Source organism: Pelobates fuscus, chromosome 11, assembly GCF_036172605.1.
Source record: "Pelobates fuscus isolate aPelFus1 chromosome 11, aPelFus1.pri, whole genome shotgun sequence".
NCBI classification, from domain to species: Eukaryota; Metazoa; Chordata; class Amphibia; order Anura; family Pelobatidae; genus Pelobates; species Pelobates fuscus.
The window spans coordinates 134,909,110-134,931,708 of NC_086327.1; the positions used below are offsets into that span (position 1 = coordinate 134,909,110).

General features: G+C 43.4%; 1 protein-coding gene across 2 annotated transcripts in view; it reads right to left on the reverse strand.

Moving 5' to 3' along the window:
- The window catches only part of ZBTB44 (zinc finger and BTB domain containing 44), a 58,828-nt gene extending 39,920 nt beyond the window's left edge, over positions 1-18,908 (reverse strand). For both annotated transcript variants that reach the window (XM_063436343.1, XM_063436344.1), the window contains exon 1: positions 18,632-18,908. The gene's annotated coding sequence lies outside the window, so the exon portion shown is untranslated. The remainder of the gene's footprint in view (positions 1-18,631) is intronic.
- Between the last annotated feature and the right edge of the window lie 3,691 nt (positions 18,909-22,599).

Sequence of the window (22,599 nt, forward strand, 5' to 3'; positions counted from 1 at the left end):
TACTCCAATATTCAGGTGAGGAATTTTCCACCATCCATAAAACGAATAACACCACAAAGCACATCTGGGGAGGCGTCCAGAATATTGACAAACTACCAACCCGAATACATAAAGAACTGCCTCACATATTGTCCAAGAAAGAGTATAACACTATGCAAGCCAATTCTTCCAGTACAACTGCCATTTACTGATAATAAATAAATATAGCCAGTAACGCAAGGGAGAAATCAGTTTAAAGGGAAAGAAGGATTTTCAATCTCCTAACAAATGTTTATTATACAGGTGTGAATGGTTGTACATAGCTCCAGAACACTATGTCGGGATGATTATTATTATATTATTTATATAGCGCCAGCAAATTCTGTAGCGCTGTACAATGGGTGGACTAACAGACTAGTAATTGTAACCAGACAAATGGACGCACAGGAACAGAGGGGTTGAGGGCCCTGCTCAATGAGCTTACATGGCAGAGGGAGTGGGGTATAGTGACAAAGGATATAAGTAGGGGTAATGAAATAGGTTGCTAGAAAAGTATTCACTGGAACTTAGTAAGTTATTTTTGACAGTTTCAGGAGGGAAGTCATGGGGTGGGGGATGAAAACCCTCTAACAGTTTAAATGATAAGCTTTCCTGAAGAAGTTTGTTTTCAAAGATTTTTTTAAGTAATGGAGAGTGGGTGAAAGTCTAACGGAGAAGTGAAGGGAGTTCCACAGAAAAGGTGCAGCCCTGGAGAAGTCTTGGAGGCGAGCATCAGATGTGGGAGTACGGACAGAGGATAGACGTAGGTCTTCGACAGAGCGCAGGGGCCTCGACGGGACATACTTGTGTATTAGGGAGGATAGATAGGTTGGAGCAGCATTACGTAGGGACATGTTAGCAAGCACCAGAATCTTAAATTGAGCCCTATATCTAACTGGAAGCCACTGTAGAGACTGACAGAGGGAGAGGTGTGGGAGGTGCGGGCGGAGAGGAAAATGAGCCTCTTGAGATGCGATAGACCCCGTCAATCACTACTTGTTTCGCCTGCTGTGGCATGAGTAGGGAGTTGAGCAATCTCCTGGTATATTGTGCCAGGTCTTCCTGGGTCACCGTCTCCGGGATTCCCAGGATTTTGGCATTCCGGCTCCTGTGCTGATCGTCCATTGCGTCCAAGCGGTAATTAAGCAGGGACTGGGTGCGTTGTAACTCTGCATTTTGTGCTTCTAGTTGTATGCATCGTGTAGTGAGGCCCTGCGTGTTTTCCTCTACTGTCATAACTCGTCCTTCCACCGTTTGTATCTCCTCCTACATGATGGCTAGGTCTGTTGCGAACATCATGCGGATGTGGCGCAGAAGGTCTTTTATTTCTCCTTTAGTGGAAGGCAGCTCGTAGTCCTCATCCAAGGAGGGGTGGTGTAATCCCCCTGTGTTTGGGAACTCACCCAGCGCTTGTTCTTCGGAGGAGGTCAAGGTTGTGTCACCATTTTCTTTTGGCGCAGGAGTTCCTGAAGCCTTAGCGGGATGGAGGAAAAGGTCACCAATATCGTGGTACCCTGATGCTTAGATTTCTTCCCCATCTTGTAATAGCTTGATGTGGGCCAAAATAAGTGTGATTTGGGTCGTGTAATTGCGAAGTTAAAGCTGATTCTAGCGGCGCTCGTTTGACACGCTTGCTCCGCCCCCCCTCATTTAAAAATGAAATAAATACATTTTATGAAAAAAAAAAAAAAAAAAAGCTATATGTACACTGCCTATTTCTGAAATCCACGTCTGTTTAATATGTGAACCTAGGGGACACAGAACATATCCTATATATAATGATTTCCATGGTGATGTGGTTAGCACAGAGTTTGACAGCAGATGAGGACAGCAGATCACCTAGTCTGCCCTAGTTTGGTTACCATGGTTCCAACATTCTTCATAGGGATTTTACGGCCTTGATAAAAAATAAAATTAGAACTCAGGAATTTACAGGTAGAGCATACAAGGGCATATGATCTAAACTAGTGATTAATAATCAGCAATACAATGATACACTAATATTAACCAGTCATCTTGGCAAGACGGAGGTGAAAGTTGTAATTTCATGGCTTCATGCCATAATATTATATATAATTAAACTTCAAAGTTAAGTTTTAGTTTTTTTTTTTTTTTTAATAGAGTTTTTGCCTTTTAAATTATCTGCCTAAAAGATGATACATGTTTACCAGTGGCTGATGATGCTGTGTTAAATGTCACAGTGAAATCTTGGCCCATAAAATGTCTCCATTCTGCAGAAAGCCAGGCAAACCAAGGAGCCTAATCCACTGCACGTGCTATGCAAATACAGGTGTGACAACCAACAATAGCTAGTAATGGAATTTACATAATGCAAAGTCAAATGGAAAAAAAAAAAAAAAAATACCCAGCCATTTTTCTTTTCACATTTGAAAAAATAAAAGGTGTACAATAGGGTCAGGAACACAAACATGTATTCCTGGTCCTATAGTAGCTTACAGTAGTGATGGTGCGCAACAACAAAAATCGTATTCACTATGGACCTCTTATAGAGAGTGAAAGTACCCCTGTGTACATGAAATGAGGTGTGTACAGAGTGAAAATATTATTAGTAATTGAAACACAAACAGTGCTTGTGGTAAAACAAAGCACAATCTGTATGTATACTTGCACACATGGAAAATCACTCTGACGCCTATTAACCCCTTAAGGACACATGACATGTGTGACATGTCATGATTCCCTTTTATTCCAGAAGTTTGGTCCTTAAGGGGTTAAGGAGACAAAAACAGAAAGAGAGCTCCTAGTGCAGCATAGTAATTCACTTATAGATATATAGAATAAAGCAAACAGAGGTGCCCTTTAGGTGTTACACTCACAAGACTGGAGTGGTAAAAGCACCACTTGTTGCTATAGCACTCAGGGAGGATCAGCCCCTAGAGTGCGTGGGATCCGTGGAAAAGAAGATTGCAATCCGGATCTCAGGTAAGGATACTTTATTAATAACAATTTAAAAACAGCAAAACTTGTTGTGGAGGTAGGTAGTCCGCTCACCAACCTCAGGAAACCGCAAAGAAAGTTCCATATACTCATGCAATGTAAAAATCCTCTGGCTGCTGTCCTGGCTGTTGTTGCCGACTGTCTTCAATTCACTTTCTGGTTCCGGGTCCATAATGCATTTCTCCCCGCCCACAGGGCTTTATTTTATATATCTATAAGTGAATTACTATGCTGCACTAGGAGCTCTCTTTCGTTTTTTGTCTCCTTAATAGGTGTCAGAGTGATTTCCATGTTTGCAAGTATACCTACAGATTGTGCTTTGTTTTACCAGAACCACTGTTTGTGTTTCAATTACTAAAACAATTTCCACTCTGTATACACCTCATTTCATGTACACAGGAGTACTTTCACTCTCTATAAGAGGTCCATAGTGAATACGATTTTTGTTGTTGCGCACCATCACTACTGTAAGTTATTTTATGTTCAAATCGTTTTACCAGGATTTGTTTTTGTTGGTTGCTGCATGTACTAAGATCCTTCTCCCATTTGCGCCATTCTATTTATAATCGTTTTTTCCTGGTCCTATAGTGTTAATAATACCATCTAGCCCTCCGGTCCCTCCTTAATATAGTAAAAAAAATTACTTAAATTCCAGTCTGCTGCTGCTTGCTCTGCCTGCTTGGCTGACTTCATTAGAAGTGTTGATCTGAACCAATCACAATGCTTTCCCATAGGAAGATGCCAGAATACCAGGAATAGCAAAATACCTATTCAAGTGGTTGGCATAAAAACACATGCAACTGCAAAGGAAAATCCCTTCTTAACTGCAGAAAAGAATAAGAACAATACGTGGGCACTGGAATCTCAAAGGGTTAGCATAATGAGTACATGACACCAGTATAATCTCTAATGGTTACCACAAGCAAGCACCAAGAACAGTGACTGTCAAGTCACTGTATGTTAAAACATACATTGCATTAAAGCTGTACAGGTCTGGAACACTAACCGAACACTAATTAATGTAAAAAGGAATGTGTGGAGATAGAAAGGAACAGCGTATGATGTAAAGCAGGAGGAGGTCAAACAGTAGATTCTCAGATGTAGAATTTTAAGGATTAGCAAGACTCATGTGAAATGTATTTCAATGGCTGGGGCTTCACTTTTTAGTCACCCGTGATACAGGTGAAACATAGCAGAGATCGTGTTACAGCTTTGGAATGTATGGTTGCCATAGAAACTGCTTTATTTTTTTAGCAGGGTGAGAACTTTGACTTTTATCAGAATTTGTTATATAATAAGGTGCAATCAAATGCTTCAAAATTCAAGCAAGGCAAAGACCTTGTGCCAGTAAGCATTGCACTTATGCAAACTTTCAAACCTGATTCCACACAAAAACGTATTTCACTTGCTAAAGACATGGAAAATTACCCCCACATACAATAATGGATGGCAGCTTTTTTGGCAGGGCAACTTTTGTCACGAACAGTATAACCAAATACGCAGGAAATGGGAACACCAGCAGAAGAAATAGATAGACGAATCACTAGGTCTGGACTTAACGTAATAAACTGTAAAGCGCTATGGAATCTGTTGGCGATATACAAATGGCTATAATAATAATAAACAGTGAGAGAGACAAAGTCAATAAATAAGACAAATAAGTCAGGAATACAGATAAACAGCAATCAATATAACAAGCCTGGTAAGTTAACAGAGGTATTCAAAATTCCCATAAACTAGGTAAAAATCCAGGAATACACAAGAACTAATGGGGTAATAAGGCAGAAACCACGATAGGGCACTGAACTAGGGACAAAACAGGATTAAATACAGTTACCTCGGCTCTGATTAATCCACATCACCCATTCCACCCGAAAAAGGAAACAAGGTTGCCTGGGAGACACAAGCAATTCTTAACTGGAACTGACATCCCAAGAACGTGCCACTTGCGGACGCGCCAATCGAACGGGCAGTGTCTGAATTGTTATGTGTAAGCGGGCTGTGCATTCAAACTGCAACGAAGCCGTATCGGCAGTGTCGATGGTGTAAGTATCATGATAGCTTTAGAGAACAAGGCTGATACCTAGTGTCTTCTGGAGTCTATAGGATGCTGGACTAGAAGTTCTCTGTGCAAGTATATTTGGAATCCAGACCAGATTCCTTTGAGGTTAAGCACCCCGCCCAGGCCCCCCAGCTTCTGAGACCTCTGTAGAGGTGGCCACAGGTGCGTGTATAAATAGGAGGAGTTTTATAGTCATGTCACTTTTAATTTTTTCTTCATGCAGCACAGATATTATCTGCAAATGTGAGTATACTCATTCAAGCACCAACACTTTAATTGTTTAGTTGTTACACTGTTTTGAATTGCTTTTATCACTCTTTATTGTATACTCACTTTGCTCTTACAAAGAAATTAATTCAATACACTGTAGCTTGTGTTTAGCACCAGTACTATTTAATTTGTCTCCCACATTTTGTAATTAGTGTAGGACCCACTGACATTGGGGTACTTTGAACCAGTGGTGGGCTTAACATCATATGACCATATGGTGGAACTAAATCCCCATATTTATTCTCTTAGATGGGCGTTGTATAGTAGCCTTCTTAGTTATGAATTTTTACAAGTCTGAGTGCACCGTAACTAGTTTTTTGTAGCTGGACTAAAAGTTGTCAAATTGAAACAATCTGCAATGGAGTGTATATAATACAAACACTTTAAGATAATGTTAACTTGTCCAGTTGCTATGTAAAAAAAAGGTTGTAATTATTATACAGTTGATGGTTTATGAATGTAAAAAAACTCATATTAATGCCAACAATCTGCACATGATGATCTTGTTTATTGCCAGAGTGCACATCTACTGTATGTCACCATCCAATCACCTAATTACACTACATTTTATAGATGACATTTACATTTTTACAATCATTCAAACAATAAATACATTATCAGTGGAGCTGGGTCTACATCGAGATTACATCTTAAAATCTATGATATAAACCGTGTTGACAAATACCATTTGTGGGTTCTTTCTATTTTTTTTTTTTTTAACATCTTTGTTCAGCTCTTTTCTGTATCATTTGAATTCCTTCTGCTACTTGTCGCAGTAACAGAAAGACTTTGCCTGTCAGATGATGTCTCAAAGCAAACCCTGTCATGCAGACTGGCAGCACGGAATTAAATGGTTGGGTGAGGAGTGGCGTGATTGCGCTGCCAGTAGCTACATAGGCCTTATGTAATATTGGTAACTGATCTAATCTAATGATCATCTTGGCAAACTTTGATACCTGTACCTGATTGCACATGTTTTGTTTTAAAATCTAATAATAAAAACAAACACAAGAAAATTAACTGATCTAGTAGAAACAATGGGTAGTAAACTGGATGTACGATGAGCTTCTAAATTCATTCACAGGGAAACTGGGTTACAAAAAGATTCTAATACAAGTGATGGGCAGAGATTACCGATCATGCATCATAAATTAGAATATATATAACACGGAAATTATATCGGTCATACACCATTTTACTAATAGTAAATATAAATGCACTAGCACTCTTTTTAGTGCTTCACTGTATCACTGTTTGTCACATTTGTAATTTTTCTGTGTGTGGGCATAGGGGTATTCCCACATTTAAGTGTTTTGAGCTGCTATTTCACTTTTAGAATTTTAAGCGCTTAATTACAACACACTAATTTTACTTTTTGAAGTAAAATATTTTGGGGCAACATACCCAAAGTGTAGCAGTGATCGTGGGAAAACTGTCAGATTCCTAAGTGCTGTTCTTTTATGTTTGCCTAAATCTCAGTGTGTACAACAGATCCAAGTTGGATGGCTATCTTATCTTATAGTTTTGCATTCAGTATGTCATACGCAAGTGCAGTGGAAGTAAAGGAACTTGCTATAAACATTTAAATTGAATACATAAAGGAAGGAAACAAAAACCAAGAATATAAAGTGTAGATGGTAATGCACATGGAATTTGAGATAATAAATGATAAGATCCACTCACATGGACCAGAGCCTGTAACTACTGGCTCTGTAATCAACGCCTTTATGGTAGCATACCACCGTCCATCGAGTGGGTTTCCAAATGTGGATATGTAGAAAAAGAACTCCAATGGTACAGTATATTTCATACTTCTATATATGAACTAACTTAAAAAATGTAAGCTCACCTTGCTTAGAGCCCACAAATCCTGGCTCTGGAATTGAGTACCTGTTGCCTAATTCAGGGTTGGCAAGACCTCAAATGGATCCTGTTTGGAGCTGAAAATCACATTGGACCAAAACTGTGCTAAGCAGATAGTACAAATTTATTTCCAAAGTATGGTTAAAATAAATTCATAAAACAAATATAATTAAAAAGTATAAAACACTAAGTCCTTCCAATCCAATGCCAATACGCGTTTCACTCGGTTGAGTTTCCTCAGTTGGCTGTGTGTGTAGCTCCAGAAGGTGTCAGTTTTTAAATGCTGCCATCAAATGAAGTCTCCAGTCACATCAAATAAAGTCTCCGGTCACATGATAGTGTTGTTGCCAATCGTCATGTAGACTGGCCCATTCCTCTGTTTTAGGCACTTGTGTTTGATTAGGGGTATCCACCCCTTCTTTCATAATATCCCCCAGTAGGAAGCCGCCCTTGGACGAGCCCCCCAGTTCATGTTTACTCCCACTCTCAGCCTGGCTTATACCCAGAAGTGACGTTGCGCCCTTCTCGACACATCACTTCACCTTTTTGAGTGAGTCCACTTTCCACACACCTCCGCCCGATCCACCTCATCTTGCATATCTTCACCGATGAACGGACGTTGGGCAGGGTGTGTCCACATCCAGAGGGCTTCATGTTTTTTATGGGCAGGAAAGGGCATGCAGGAGAGGGCATTTAAAAAAAAAAAAAAAAAAAAGTATACAAAGGTGGTTATTCATTCTATACATACAGGGAATTGGTTCCTATATATTCTTTATAACAATATATATAACAAAAATATAGAAGAACCAATTCCCTTTTCCTACATATCCACATTTGGTGACCCACTTGATGGACGGTGGTATGCTACTATAAAGGCGTTGATAACATTGCACAGCACTACAGAATTTGCTGGTGCTATATAAATAATAAAATATTAATAACAGAGCCAGTAGTTGCAGGCTCTGGTCCATGTGAGTGGATTTTATCATTTATTATCTCAAATTCCATCAGCATAACCATCTACACCAAGCATGTCAAACTTACAGCCCACAATGAATATCTTTGCGGCCCGCCTGCCCTGGGGCTGCTTTCTACTGTGGTTGCGACCAGCCACAAGACACAAAACATATTTCTTGTCTTTTTCTTGTCTTCCCTCCCACAGCCACAAGAGCACAGAGTGGCTGTCTGACTGCAGAATAGGTCAGCCACTCCTCCTTTCCTCCTGATCACAGTGCCAGAGGAGCCTCTGGCCTGCTTGAGCAGAGAAGAGCAGAGCTCCAACTGGAGGAGGGCGGCTCATCTTAAGGTAGAAAAAGAGGGGCTTGGGGGACCTTCCTGTGTAGTGTGCTAAATTGGGGAAGGGGGGCAGTGTATTAAATTGAGGGAGAGAGGGGCCAGTATATTAAATTGCAGGAGGGAGTGGGCAGTGTATTAATGTGGGGGATGGAGGGGACCAGTGTATTAAATTGGTGGAGGGAGTGGGGCAGTGTATTAGAATGGTGGGAGGGGGGACAGTGTGTTTAATTGAGAGGAGAAGCAGTGTATTAAATTAGAGTGGGGGCAGTGTATTCAATTAGAGTGGAGGGAAGAGGGGCAGTGTATTAGATTAAGGTGCAGTGTATTAGAGTGGAGGAATGGGGGCAGTGTATTGGATTTGGGGGAAGTGTATCAGATTTGGGGGCAATGTATTAGAATGGGGGGAGTGTATTAGATTTAGGTGCAGTGTATTAGATTGGGTGGAAGGTGCAGTGTATTAGAGTGGAGGAATGGGGGCAGTGTATTGGATTTGGGGGCAGTGTGTTGGATTTGGGGACAGTGTGTTGGATTTGGGGGAAGTGTGTTGGATTTGGGGGAAGTGTGTTGGATTTGGGGACAGTGTATTAAAATGGGGGCAGTGTATTGGATTTGGGGGAAGTGTATTAGAATGGGGGGAGTGTTTTAGATTGGGTCTGCATTAAAGGGACACTGTAGGCACCCAGACCACTTCTGCCCATTGGAGTGGTCTGGGTGCCAACTCCCACTACCCTTAACCCTGCAAGTGTAATTATTGCAGTTTTTCATAAACTGCAATAATTACATTGCAGGGTTAACTCCACCTCTAGTGGCTGTCTACTAGACAGCCACTAGAGGTCACTTCCTAGTTTCTAGCACAGGTTTCCTGTGCTAGAGCGTCGCTGGACGTCCTCACGCTGTGTGAGGACCTCCAGCGTCGCTCTATTCCCCATAGGAAAGCATTGAAATGATTTTTCAATGCTTTCCTATGGGGAGACGTAATGCGCATGCGCGGCATTTCCGCGCATGCGCATTAGGTCTCCTCGGCCGGTGAGCGAGATTAGTCTCGCCCACCGGCCGACGTAATCACCAGGAGGAGCGTCGCGGAGGCGGAGACAGCGGCGAGGGACATCGCCACTGCCTCAGGTAAGTGACTGAAGGGGTTTTCACCCCTTCAGTAACCGGGCATTGGGGGGTGGGAGGGAGAGGGACCCTCCAGTGCCAGAAAAACGGATCGTTTTTCTGGCACTGGAGTTTCCCTTTAAGGTGCTGAACAGTCCCCATGGAGATGCTGATTGGCCGCGCAGCTTTTTGCCACACATGTACAATAGCCTGAATAAAGTTTGATAATCTCAGCCAAAGTGAAGAACACACTCACTTGAAAATCAACAAGCTAACATCATTTGGTTTTTTACAGCTGTGCAACAGCATACATTCACCATATCAGTCCCATTACCAAACGTTTCTTAATATGTCAAGGTAGTTGGACTAAAACATTGGGTATATGCAAATGTGTGTCTCCTTAAAATAAATTTGCTCTTTTGTTTACTTTGAAACCCTACGAGCATGAGGATGTCCAGTGTCAGTTAGGCACTTTTTATACTGTACTTTTCTAAGTGAAAAAATTATGTTTTTTGCGTGCCTACATAAACTTAAACCTTGTTTATTCGGCCCGTGTTAGCCTTTGAGTTTGACATGCTTGTTCTACACTATATATTTTTGGTTTATGTTTACTTCCTTTATGAATTCGTTATATACCCGTGATACACCATTTTACTAAGGGTAAATATAAATGCACTAGCACTTTTTTAACACTCTACTTTATCACGTCTATAAGAGAAACATAAAATTTTGCCTCTTTTCAAACAGCGCAACAAAATGTTTATATTTCAGATGACAAATAAATACATAACAATCCAAACCCCTAGAGCTATCCATGTTGCTTTTTTGCTTTATACAATTAGTTATTACAAGATAAATTGTCACTTTTATAAAGGTGCTAAGTTGTAGAAATCAGACAGGCAGGAGAGGGATTCACCTGATAGCTTCCTGCCCAGCACAAAGCAGAAGTCAATGCTTCTCATTGGATTTAATGCTTTTCTATGAGAAGCACTCTTTGAGCAGAGCAGCAATTGCCTCATGTGTCCTGATCTCCCAATGATAAGCTATTAGAAGCCTTGCACTGGATGGGAGATCCGTAGTGCTAATCTCTAAGATGAATAAAAGAGCTACGGTAGCTGATTAAAGGTAAGTAACCATCATCATATTTCCCCACATCCCCACCCCTGCTGATACAACCCATACGAAAATACCACAAATACACATACGACCTCAGGCACTCTACAGACTCCGAAACACCCGCATAGTCCCGCTTCCTGCGGACCTAACCCAAATACACAAACCCTCCACTACCACACACTACAACTACTTCATTGAAACTACAAAGTACTTATAAGCTACCAATGGACATTAGCGAACATATGGAGGGTACAGTCCCTCGTTTTGTTTAGTTACTCAATGTAGATGTCAATTGCTCATTCAATGTAAATTCATGTTCATATGCTAATTGGGGCCTGCGTGCCCGAAACGCGATTTACATATCTGTCAATAAAATTGATTATTCAAAAAAAAAAAAAAGGTAAGTAACCACTCTCTGTTTTATAAGAAAGGGAACCCATTAGACTCAATTTTAGCTCAATGTATACATATATATGTATACATATATTATATGTCTGGAAATCATTTGTTGTTAAATAACTCCCTTTGTATAATTGTAATCATAATAATAATAATACTATACTCTGCATTTCAGGTATGAGAGAGTGTGTGTGTGTGTGTGTGAGTGTGACAGTGCTGCTTTAAATACGTGAATCTAGTTAAAATGTAAACATATCCTACCTAATGAAATATGTTGACATAGTTGTTTTATTTCCTAATAGCTACTCTTCATTTAAAGGTATTCTCCAGTGCCAGGAAAACGGGTTTGAGAATTTGGAGTGCCCCCCTCCCTCCCGCCCCCCATCCCACATCGCTGAAAGGGTTAAAACCCCTTCAGACACTTACCTGAATCCAGCACTGATGTACTTCGGCGCTGGGACAGGCTCCATCCAGGCTCCTCTCCCGCTGATGGGGTTGACCTAATGCGCATGCGTGGCAACAGCCCCGCGCGCATTAGACCTCCCCATAGGAAAGCATTGTTCAATGCTTTCCTATGGGGATTCCGGCGACGCTGGAGGTTCTCATGCATAGTGTGAGGATGTCCAGCGTCGTTTAGACGACCAAAAGTCGTCCAGGAAGCCGGAGGTCCCTCTAGTGGCTGTCTGGTAGACAGCCACTAGAGGAGGATTTAAAGGGACACTTTAGTCACCAGAAAAACTACAGCTTATTGAATTTGTTCTGGTGAGTAGAATCATTCCCTGCAGGCTTTTTGCTGTAAACACTGTCTTTTCAGAGAAAATGCAGTGTTTACATTACAGCCTAGTGATAACTTCACTGGCCACTCCTCAGATGGCTGTTAGAGATCCTTCCTGGGTCATGGCTGCCTAAAATGCATCCAAACATTCAGTATCTCCTCCCTCTGCATGCAGACACTGAACTTTCCTCATAGAGATTTATTGATTCAATTCATCTCTATGAGGAGATGCTGATTGGCCAGGGCTGTGTTTGAATAATGCTGGCTCTGCCCCTGATCTGCCTCCTTGTCAGTCTCAGCCAATCCTATGGAGAAGCACTGTGATTGGATCAGGCCACCACTTCTGATGATGTCAGCAGGCAGGTCTAAAGGAAACAGTGACAAAGCCAGGAGCTACAAACTTGGGAACAAGTAAGATTACTATATTTAGGGAGGCATGAGGGGACCAGGGTGGCTAGATGGTGGTTTTAACCCTATAGGGTCAGGAATACATGTTTGTGTTCCGACCCTATAGTGCTGCTTTAACCCTACAAGGTAATTATTGCAGTTTATAAAAACTGCAATCATTACACTTGCAGGGCTAAGGGTGATGGAAGTTGGCACCCAAAACACTTCAATGAACTGAAGTGGTCTGCGTGCCTACAGTGTCCCTTTAGCTGATACATATTTTCAGGATCGAATCACAGATCAAACAATAAATAACAATAAATAGCTGCATCCCGCTAATAGCCAATAATGAACTCTAATACCGATTCTCATATCATATTTTAGAAAATTGAGCTCACACTTAAAGCAACAGTAACTTTAAAAATATATTTATTTTTACGCCCAAGTGTTACTTGCTGATTTTAAATTCAGTTACTCCTCCTTTTTCAAATAAAACATCCTAACCCCCTCACAAATACATTAACCCCCTTATAAAAAACGAACCTGTAATCCTCTCCTCACAGCAGTTGTTCTCCTGAGAGATTATTAGGATTGTTTCTCACTGTTCTCTACCAATATGATGTCTGAATTAAGGAGGTAAATTTGAAAGCCAGATCAATGTATCTAAGCACACAGAAATGGGATATGGAATATAGTCTTGAACTTGAGCTGCTTCCCAGCCTTTTCTCCTTACATAGTCTCAGCCTATGTAAGGAGAGGAGTTTCAGACTATGTAAGGAGTTAAAAAGTTTTCCAAATCATCACTCTTGGCCTAAATTTTGCAATTTGTTTTTCAAATCACTTCAAGCGATTGTCACCGCCTGGGGTGTTGTCTTTATGGCCAAGCTTTGGGCAAATGCAGGGGAAGGTGAGTTTTACTTATCGACATCTATTTCTTTTCTGGTCTGCATGTGCGAGAGTACAACACTAAGGTCTAAAGAGAATCCCTCAATAGACAGCCGTTTCCTCCTCAACTACCACAGGCGTGGCAAAAGGCAGCTCAGTCATTTATAAAGCTTTGTCAAGCATAGGAACAATACTAAGTCAAAGTAGTCCCTAAAGTACATCTTTTGATTGGGTTGGAATATCAGTGAAATTCCAGCACAGTCAATGTGAATATTCCATAAGCATTTAATCTTTCTGAAATACTCATTTTGGATGAGGGGGAAGGTTACAGTACTGCGTTAAGTCCCCTGTTTAGTGGATAAACACCACATGTTTTGTTATTATGGAGAGTAGCTTACCTGAGGCATGATGAAAAAAATGTCATATTAAAAGGATTCTGTTGTGATTAACAGGAGAGATAACACAACTAAATCTACAAATAAGGTAATCTGTACAGTGCTAGGAATTCACCCAGCATCCTCTCTGATGTGTTCCTGAATGCTACACTTTAGGCAAAAAGTGGACACACAAAGCACCATGCGTCCATCATACCCTATTTGAATCAAATGCGGTGTCATTTTTTTTCACCCATTACAATAAAAGTCAATCTATAGAATACTATTTTGTAGGGCATTTATCTTACAGTTTTAAGGAGGCATGCCACTGTTCAAAATATAAAACCACTGTTTAGCAGATATACCCCCAATGATAACATGCATTCAATTATGCATTTTTTTTTAAATTGGATATATGCAGCTCAATGAGAAGTATTTACAAGGCAGATGCTCTGGACAATTGCTGCCTCTTGAGTTTAGCTACACTGAGAGAAGCAACCAGGAAGTAACAGGACTTTGTAAAATTGACAGCAAGGGTGGGTGTAACCAGGTTAATTTATAAAGTGACAAACAGAAATGTGGTAAACCGCATAGTTTACCACATTTCTTTTTGTCATGTTTTGTATTTTATGCAAGGTCTGGGAATCCCTGCTGACTCACCTCTGCCTTCCACTCTATTATTATAGTGGGCACCTATTCTGTGTTTTTGTAATATATACAGTGTCAGTTTCTACTGAAATCTGCACTTTCTGTAAAATGAGAAAAAGAGGACACACTCTTCACACATAAAGCAATTCAGCAAGCCGAAGTGCTTTAGAGGCTTGGAGTGTCCATGTAATGATGGGTGTGATGTACGTTCATCTTAATTATACAGGAACATCCTGTGTAAATGCACATGCAGAAATATATACTCAACGTTTTTGGTTAAGTCAAAAAGGATTTGGTTTTGATAAAATTATACCTTGCTAATATATACAGGGTTATTCCCCAAAATAAGAAATTTGAGGAAATTCAAAGCTAATTTCAATTTAAGGTGTATAGCTGACTGGGGGAACGTTTTCCAGTTCGGATATATTTTTCCATTTCCTGTCACAATAACAACTTAATTTAAATCACGTTGTTTTGGTCCCTTTAAGTTTGAAATCAACTTTGAATTCATGACAATTTTCATCTTGGTAAATAGATGGAACACATCGAGTGGCAGTCACTCAGACAGCTGGAACTAGCCCCTGGGAGACGTGTGAGAAAAAGTTAGTAAAATCACCTTTTTCAGTGCAATTGGAGCAGGGCTGGTAAAATGAACAGCCACACCAGTACTATAGTGCTCCTTTAACTTTGAAATTTAGCAAATGAAACCCGAATAGAAAAACTAAAACTAACTAGCTAGCTGAAATACATTTACAACTTGGCTATAATCACAGTTTGGATATTTCAAGGCCCCTTCTTTCCCAGGCCAAGTTGGTCCCATTTAAAAGTCCCACTTTTTTAGGCCAAATATTTAGTTTTGCAATCCAGATTTAATTCACTATAATTTGGAGATTAATAACCTAATTATCCTGTCTGCTACATTACATTGCAGATCTTGATTTCAAAATGACCTATTACCGTATATGGTTTGTGACATCATAAACATCGTTCTTAGGAAACATGCTGGCATTGCAAATACTATACCTCCCGATGCTGCTTGTATACATGATTGTCTGTGTTTAAGTGTGTGCCTAACCCTACTTTAAAAAATGAATCATGTTATAAGATAATGCCACAGCAAACCTCTAGGGAAAACAGTCACACAGGACAAACCGCTATGCCATTATTTACTTTTATAGATCCGAACTCTCAGTGTATAAATATATATGCACACATGTTAATATTTAGAAGTGTATCAAAATTATATATAATATAGGATGTTTATAGAAAATAATAGATCAGGACAATGGCGAAGACCAGGTCATGACACAAAATTGGTTCTCCATGGCTGTTGCATCCCAATGCTTAGAATTGCAAGCACTTATATTCACCAGAACCCACAATAAATTGCTTCCTTTAGGTTCCCCAGCACAATGGAGTCCCACATAACACTGGGAGGGGTTTAATGTGCTTTTTTTAAAGGAATATATCATATTTTAGTTATAAGAACAGGGCACAGATAATTTTACAGATTCAGAACAGTTCGTCAAGCCTAAGTGGAGTCCATTTTTTGTAAGAGGGAGCCTAAAATAACTAGGGAATGGGTCTTATACACTAAGGCAGTTAAAATAAAAGAAGGAGGCCAGGTGTTACATAACGGGATAGGTTAATGACAGAGGTGGTAAAGGGGAAAAAGTTACGTACAGGTGAGGGGTCAGTAGGGCAGTAAGGGGGAAGTGGCAAGTAAAATGGATAATTAAGGGGAGGAACATATAGGGAGAGGTCAGATAAAAGGCCAGGAACTAACATGGGACATAATGACTGACTCAGGTAAAGATAGAATGGCCAGGCAGGGGAAAGGATAGGTAAAGAGCGAGGAGTGAGATACAAGTAGGGAGTTGGGTACCAGGAAGGGAGGTTATGTACAGGGAGGGAAGGGTACAAGAGCTCATGTTGAGAGGTAGGTGAGGGAGCAGATAAGTCAAGTAGGGGGAATGGGAGAGTCAGGTAAGGCTACATATTTGAAATACCATTGTGGAGAGGCTGGTAATGAGGGGAGGGACAGGTTATGAGGTAGTACCTCAGGATAGGGAGGGGACAGGTTGTGAGTTATCGGAGGGGGCAGGTTATGAGGTAGTACCTCAGGATAGGGAGGGGACAGGATGTGAGTTAGGGTAGCTGGTGATAGGGGAGGGGGCAGGTTATGAGTGGGGGCTGTATTAATGGGAGGGGGCAGGTTACGAGAGGGAGGGGCTGTAATTATGGGAGGGGGCAAGTTATGAGGGTGAGGAGCTGTAATTATGTAAGGGGCATGTTATGAGAGGGAAGGGGGCTGTAATTATGGGAGAGGGATGGTTTTGAGAGGGGAGGGGGCAGGTTATGAGGGGGAGAGGGGCTGTAATTATGGGAGGGGGCAGGCTATGAGAGGGAGAAGCTGTAGTTATGTAAGGGGCATGTTATGAGAGGGAAGGGGACTGTAATTATGGGAGGGGGCAGGTTATGAGAGGGAAGGGGACTGTAATTATGGGAGGGGGCAGGTTATGAGAGGGAAGGGGACTGTAATTATGGGAGGGGGCAGGTTATGAGAGGAAGGGGCTGTAATTATGGGAGGGGGCTGTAATTATGGGAGCGGGCTGTAATTATGGGAGGGGGCAGGTTATGAGGGGGAGGGGGGCAGTAATTAAGGGAGGGGGGCAGGTTAGGAGGGGGCTGTAATTATGGGAGGGGCAGGTTATGATGGGATAGGGCAGGTTATGATGGGAGGGGACTAATTAAGGGAGGGGGCAGGTTATGAGGGGGAGGGGCTGTAATTAGAGGAGGGGCAGGTTATGATGGGGAGGGGGCAGGTTATGAGGGGGCTGGTTATGAGGGGGAGGGGGCTGTAATTAGAGGGGGGGCTGTAATTGGGGGAGGGGGCAGGTTATGATGGGGAGGGGGCTGTAATTGGGGGCAGGTTATGATGGGGAGGGGGCTGTAATTGGGGGCAGGTTATGATGGGGAGGGGGCTGTAATTAGGGGAGGGGGCAGGTTATGATGGGGAGGGGGCTGTAATTGGGGGAGGGGGCAGGTTATGATGGGGAGGGGGCTGTAATTGGGGGAGGGGCAGGTTATGATGGGGAGGGAGCTGTAATTGGGGGAGGGGGCAGGTTAGGAGGGGGAGGGGCTGTAATTGGGGGAGGGGGCAGTAATTGGGGGAAGGGGCAGGTTATGATGGGGAGGGGGCTGTAATTGGGGGAGGGGCAGGTTATGATGGGGAGGGGGCTGTAATTGGGGGAGGGGCAGGTTATGGGGGGGCTGTAATTGGGGGAGGGGTCAGGTTATGAGGGGGAGGGGGCTGTAATTGGGGGAGGGGGCAGGTTATGAGGGGGAGGGGGCTGTAATTGGGGGAGGGGACAGGTTATGAGGGGGAGTGGGCTGTAATTGGGGGAGGGGGCAGGTTATGAGGGGGAGGGGGCTGTAATTGGGGGAGGGGGCAGGTTATGAGGGGGAGTGGGCTGTAATTGGGGGAGGGGGCAGGTTATGGGGGGGCTGTAATTGGGGGGGCAGGTTATGAGGGGGAGGGGGCTGTAATTGGGGGAGGGGGCAGGTTATGAGGGGGCAGTAATTGGGGAGGGGGCAGGTTATGAGGGGGAGGGGGCAGGTTATGAGGGGGCTGTAATTGGGGGAGGGGGCAGGTTATGAGGGGGGGGGGCTGTAATTGGGGGAGGCTGCAATTGGGGGAGGGGGCAGGTTATGAGGGGGCTGTAATTGGGGGAGGGGGCAGGTTATGAGGGGGAGGGGCTGTAATTGGGGGAGGGGGCAGGTTATGAGGGGGAGGGGGCTGTAATTGGGGGAGGGGGCAGGTTATGAGGGGGAGGGGGCTGTAATTGGGGGAGGGGACAGGTTGAGGGGGAGTGGGCTGTAATTGGGGGAGGGGGCAGGTTATGAGGGGGAGGGGGCTGTAATTGGGGGAGGGGGCAGGTTATGAGGGGGAGTGGGCTGTAATTGGGGGAGGGGGCAGGTTATGGGGGGGGCTGTAATTGGGGGGGCAGGTTATGAGGGGGAGGGGGCTGTAATAGGGGGAGGGGGCAGGTTATGAGGGGGCTGTAATTGGGGGAGGGGACATGTTATGAGGGGGCAGTAATTGGGGGAGGGGGCAGGTTATGAGGGGGAGGGGGCAGGTTATGAGGGGGCTGTAATTGGGGGAGGGGGCAGGTTATGAGGGGGAGGGGGCTGTAATTGGGGGAGGCTGCAATTGGGGGAGGGGGCAGGTTATGAGGGGGCTGTAATTGGAGGAGGGGGCAGGGGGCTGTAATTGGGGGAGGGGGCAGGTTATGAGGGGGCTGTAATTGGGGGAGGGGGCTGCAATTGGGGGAGGGGGCAGGTTATGAGGGGGAGGGGCTGTAATTAGGGGAGGGGGCAGTAATTAGGGGAGGGGGCCGGTATTTAAACCCTCCAATCTGCACAGTGAGCCCTGGGATTGAGGAGGGCGGGAAACATGGCCCCTCACACAGTATAACTGACCTGGCAGTCTGCGTACGGCCTAGCGGCCCGGTAAGAAGCGCTGGGAGGGAAGCACAGGCCGCCGATCCCAGGGTCCGAACAGAAATCTCCCCGGAGCTTGAGGGTCGCGCCTTCCTCGCTCACTCCCCGGCTGACCCCCCTCTCCCGCCGGCAGTTGGTGCGCTCCGTCCTTTGCCTGCGTGTCCCCGGGCAGCCGCGCGCACAGGCCCAGGCGCTCGGAATCTCCCACTTCCCAGTGGCGGGGGGCGAAGAGGAGTAAAACGCATCAGTTTGTTTGTGTCCCACAATGCAGCGCGGCCAGAGGGGGAGCTGCGTGACGAAGAAAGGGGCGGGAACTGTCTGGCTCTCTGTTGCCTGGATACAGCAGTGAAGCTCCCACTGCCAGGACTTAGTAAGGGCGAGAGCAATAGGAGGCCAGTCCACTACCAGCCATAGTATCCCTCCAGGGGGGAACTGGCCAGTGGTTAGTGAGGAGTGAATGTGTAGAGCTATGGCCTCTATGACTGGCTCCCACTGCCTGTGTTAGCCTAGTGTGGGGATCACCATTCCATTATCACAACTAGTTTGGAGGGACCCTGGAATGATATGGGGGCTGTTATAGAGAGAGTGGGGGTGATATGGGGGCTGTTATAGAGAGAGTGGGGGTGATATGGGGGCTGTTATAGAGAGAGAGAGTGGGGGTGATATGGGGGCTGTTATAGAGAGAGTGGGGTGATATGGGGGCTGTTATAGAGAGAGTGGGGGTGATATGGGGGCTGTTATAGAGAGAGTGGGGGTGATATGGGGGCTGTTATAGAGAGAGTGGGGGTGATATGGGGGCTGTTATAGAGAGAGTGGGGGTGATATAGGGGCTGTTATAGAGAGAGTGGGGGTGATATAGGGGCTGTTATAGAGAGAGTGGGGGTGATATAGGGGCTGTTATAGAGAGAGTGGGGGTGATATAGGGGCTGTTATAGAGAGAGTGGGGGTGATATAGGGGCTGTTATAGAGAGAGTGGGGGTGATATAGGGGCTGTTATAGAGAGAGTGGGGGTGATATAGGGGCTGTTATAGAGAGAGTGGGGTGATATAGGGGCTGTTATAGAGAGAATGAGGGATGATAATGGGGCTGTTATAGAGAGTGGGATAATAATGGGGGCTGTTATAGAGAGGGTGGTGTTACTTGGGGGCTGTTTATAGAAAGAATGAGATTATATGGCGGCTGATAAAGAAAGGGAGGTATGATATCGGGAAGCTGATAAAGAAAGGACGGCATTATATTGGGAAGCTTAAAGGGCGGTATGATATCGGGAAGCGGATATAGAAAGGGCGGTATGATATCGGGAAGCGGATATAGAAAGGGCGGTATGATATCGGGAAGCTGATAAATGGGGGTATGATATTGGGAAGCTGATCTAAAAAGAAACCTAGAATGTGACGGCAGATAAGAGCCATTCAGCCCATCTAGTCTGCCCAATTTTCTTTTCTTTTTTTTTTATAAGTGGGCGGTATGATATCGGGAAGCTTTATATAGAAAGGGCGGTATGATATCGGGAAGCTTGTATAGAAAGGGCGGTATGATATTGGGAAGCTGATTAAGAAAGGGCGGTATGATATCGGGAAGCTTATATAGAAAGGGCGGTATGATATCGGGAAGCTGATTAAGAAAGGGCGGTATGAAATCGGAAAGCTGGTAAAGAAAGGGCGGTATGATATCGGAAAGCTGGTAAAGAAAGGGCGGTATGATATCGGAAAGCTGGTAAAGAAAGGGTGGTATGATATCGGGAAGCTGATACAGAGAGGGCGGAATGATATCGGAAAGCTGGTAAAGAAAGGGTGGTATGATATCGGGAAGCTTATATAGAAAGGGCGGTATGATATCGGAAAGCTTATATAGAAAAGGCAGTATGATATCGGAAAGCTGATAAAGAAAGGGCGGTATGATATCGGGAAGCTTATATAGAAAGGGCGGTATGATATCGGAAAGCTTATATAGAAAAGGCAGTATGATATCGGAAAGCTGATAAAGAAAGGGCGGTATGATATCGGGAAGCTGATAAAGAAAGGGCGGTATGATATCGGGAAGCTGATAAAGAAAGGGCGGTATGATATCGGGAAGCTGATATAGAAAGGGCGGTATAATATCGGTAAGCGGATATAGAAAGGGCAGTATGATATCGGGAAGCTGATAAATGGGGGCATGATATTGGGAAGCTGATCTAAATAGAAACCTAGAATGTGACGGCAGATAAGAGCCATTCAGCCCATGTAGTCTGCCCAATTTTCTTTTCTGTTTTTTATAAGTGGGCGGTATATCGGGAAGCTGATCTGGAAAGGGCAGTATGATATTGGGAAGCTGATCTGGAAAGGGCAGTATGATATTGGGAAGCTGATCTGGAAAGGGCAGTATGATATTGGGAAGCTGATCTGGAAAGGGCAGTATGATATTGGGAAGCTGATCTGGAAAGGGCGGTATGATATCGGAAAGCTGATACAGAGAGGGCGGTATGATATCGGAAAGCTGATACAGAGAGGGCGGAATGATATCTGGAAGCTGATACAGAGAGGGCGGTATGATATCGGAAAGCTTATATAGAAAAGGCGGTATGATATCGGAAAGCTGATAAAGAAAGGGCGGTATGATATCGGGAAGCTTATATAGAAAGGGCGGTATGATATCGGAAAGATTATATAGAAAAGGCGGTATGATATCGGGAAGCTGATACAGAGAGGGCGGAATGATATCTGGAAGCTGATACAGAGAGGGCGGTATGATATCGGAAAGCTTATATAGAAAAGGCGGTATGATATCGGAAAGCTGGTAAAGAAAGGGCGGTATGATATCGGGAAGATTATATAGAAAAGGCGGTATGATATCGGGAAGCTGATACAGAGAGGGTGGTATGATATGGAGGTATTATATAGAGCGGGCCATATGATATTGAGGTCGATAATGAGAGGGCGGTATGATATGGAGTAATTATGGCCTGCTCTATATATGATATTGAGGTCGATAATGAGAGGGCGGTATGATATGGAGTTATTTATATAGAGACGGTGGTATGATATTGGGGGTCTGATACAGAGAGGGCGGTATGATATGGGGGTATTGTATAGAGACGGTGGTATGATTGGCAAAAGAAGGACATCAAGAAAGTGGAAAGAGTGCCAAGAATTAAGAAAACCGTATGGCTAATTTATAAAAAATATCAAAGTGAAAAAATGGTAACACACTTAAGATAATGAAAGGGTAAATGACAGTGGGTCTGATCTTGATATATGATTTCAGCGAAAGATTGGGTATTCACTAGAACTGCATTATAAGACTTTTTCCCTAATAGAAAAGAAGTTACAAATCATGGCAAAATAACACTGGAACAAATGACAAAGTGAAACGTTTTATAACTCTGCTCTTCCGGACTATTGTTAGCGGTTTGGTTGTCAATGGGTCACGACTGGTTTCCGATGGGTAACCACGTTTATAAATTCAGGGATGTTAACCTAGATAATTCCTCCCAAAGCTACCAGCTATGTTTACATAATGGAAAATTCAACACATCAATAAATCAAATGCAAGTCATTTTATAGCAGCACACATAGGAACTCTGAACTAACCCAATCAATCTTATTGCAACATTTGTGGCTTACCTGTTGGAATGAGCTTGCCAAAAGAAAATAAATCCTTTGGCAGAACAATCAGTTTGCTGAAAAAGTTTATTTTTTTCCCCAGATGTAAGCTACTGTTCCAAGTGGATGTACACTGTCTTTTTCAATAGATTTCAAAGCATATCATGAGAATTATCAAGTGTTCCTTGCCATTGGCAGCATGAAAACCCTAAAACAAAATACCCAAAACCCTATGATATTAGTAATAAAAGGCACCATCACCAAGAGCTTAAGATGGACTATTTAATTATGTATCTGGGTGATTCCTATGTTTGTCACCCTGTGTCCATTGTGGGTGCAGGGTGTGTGTGTAATGTGGTTGTT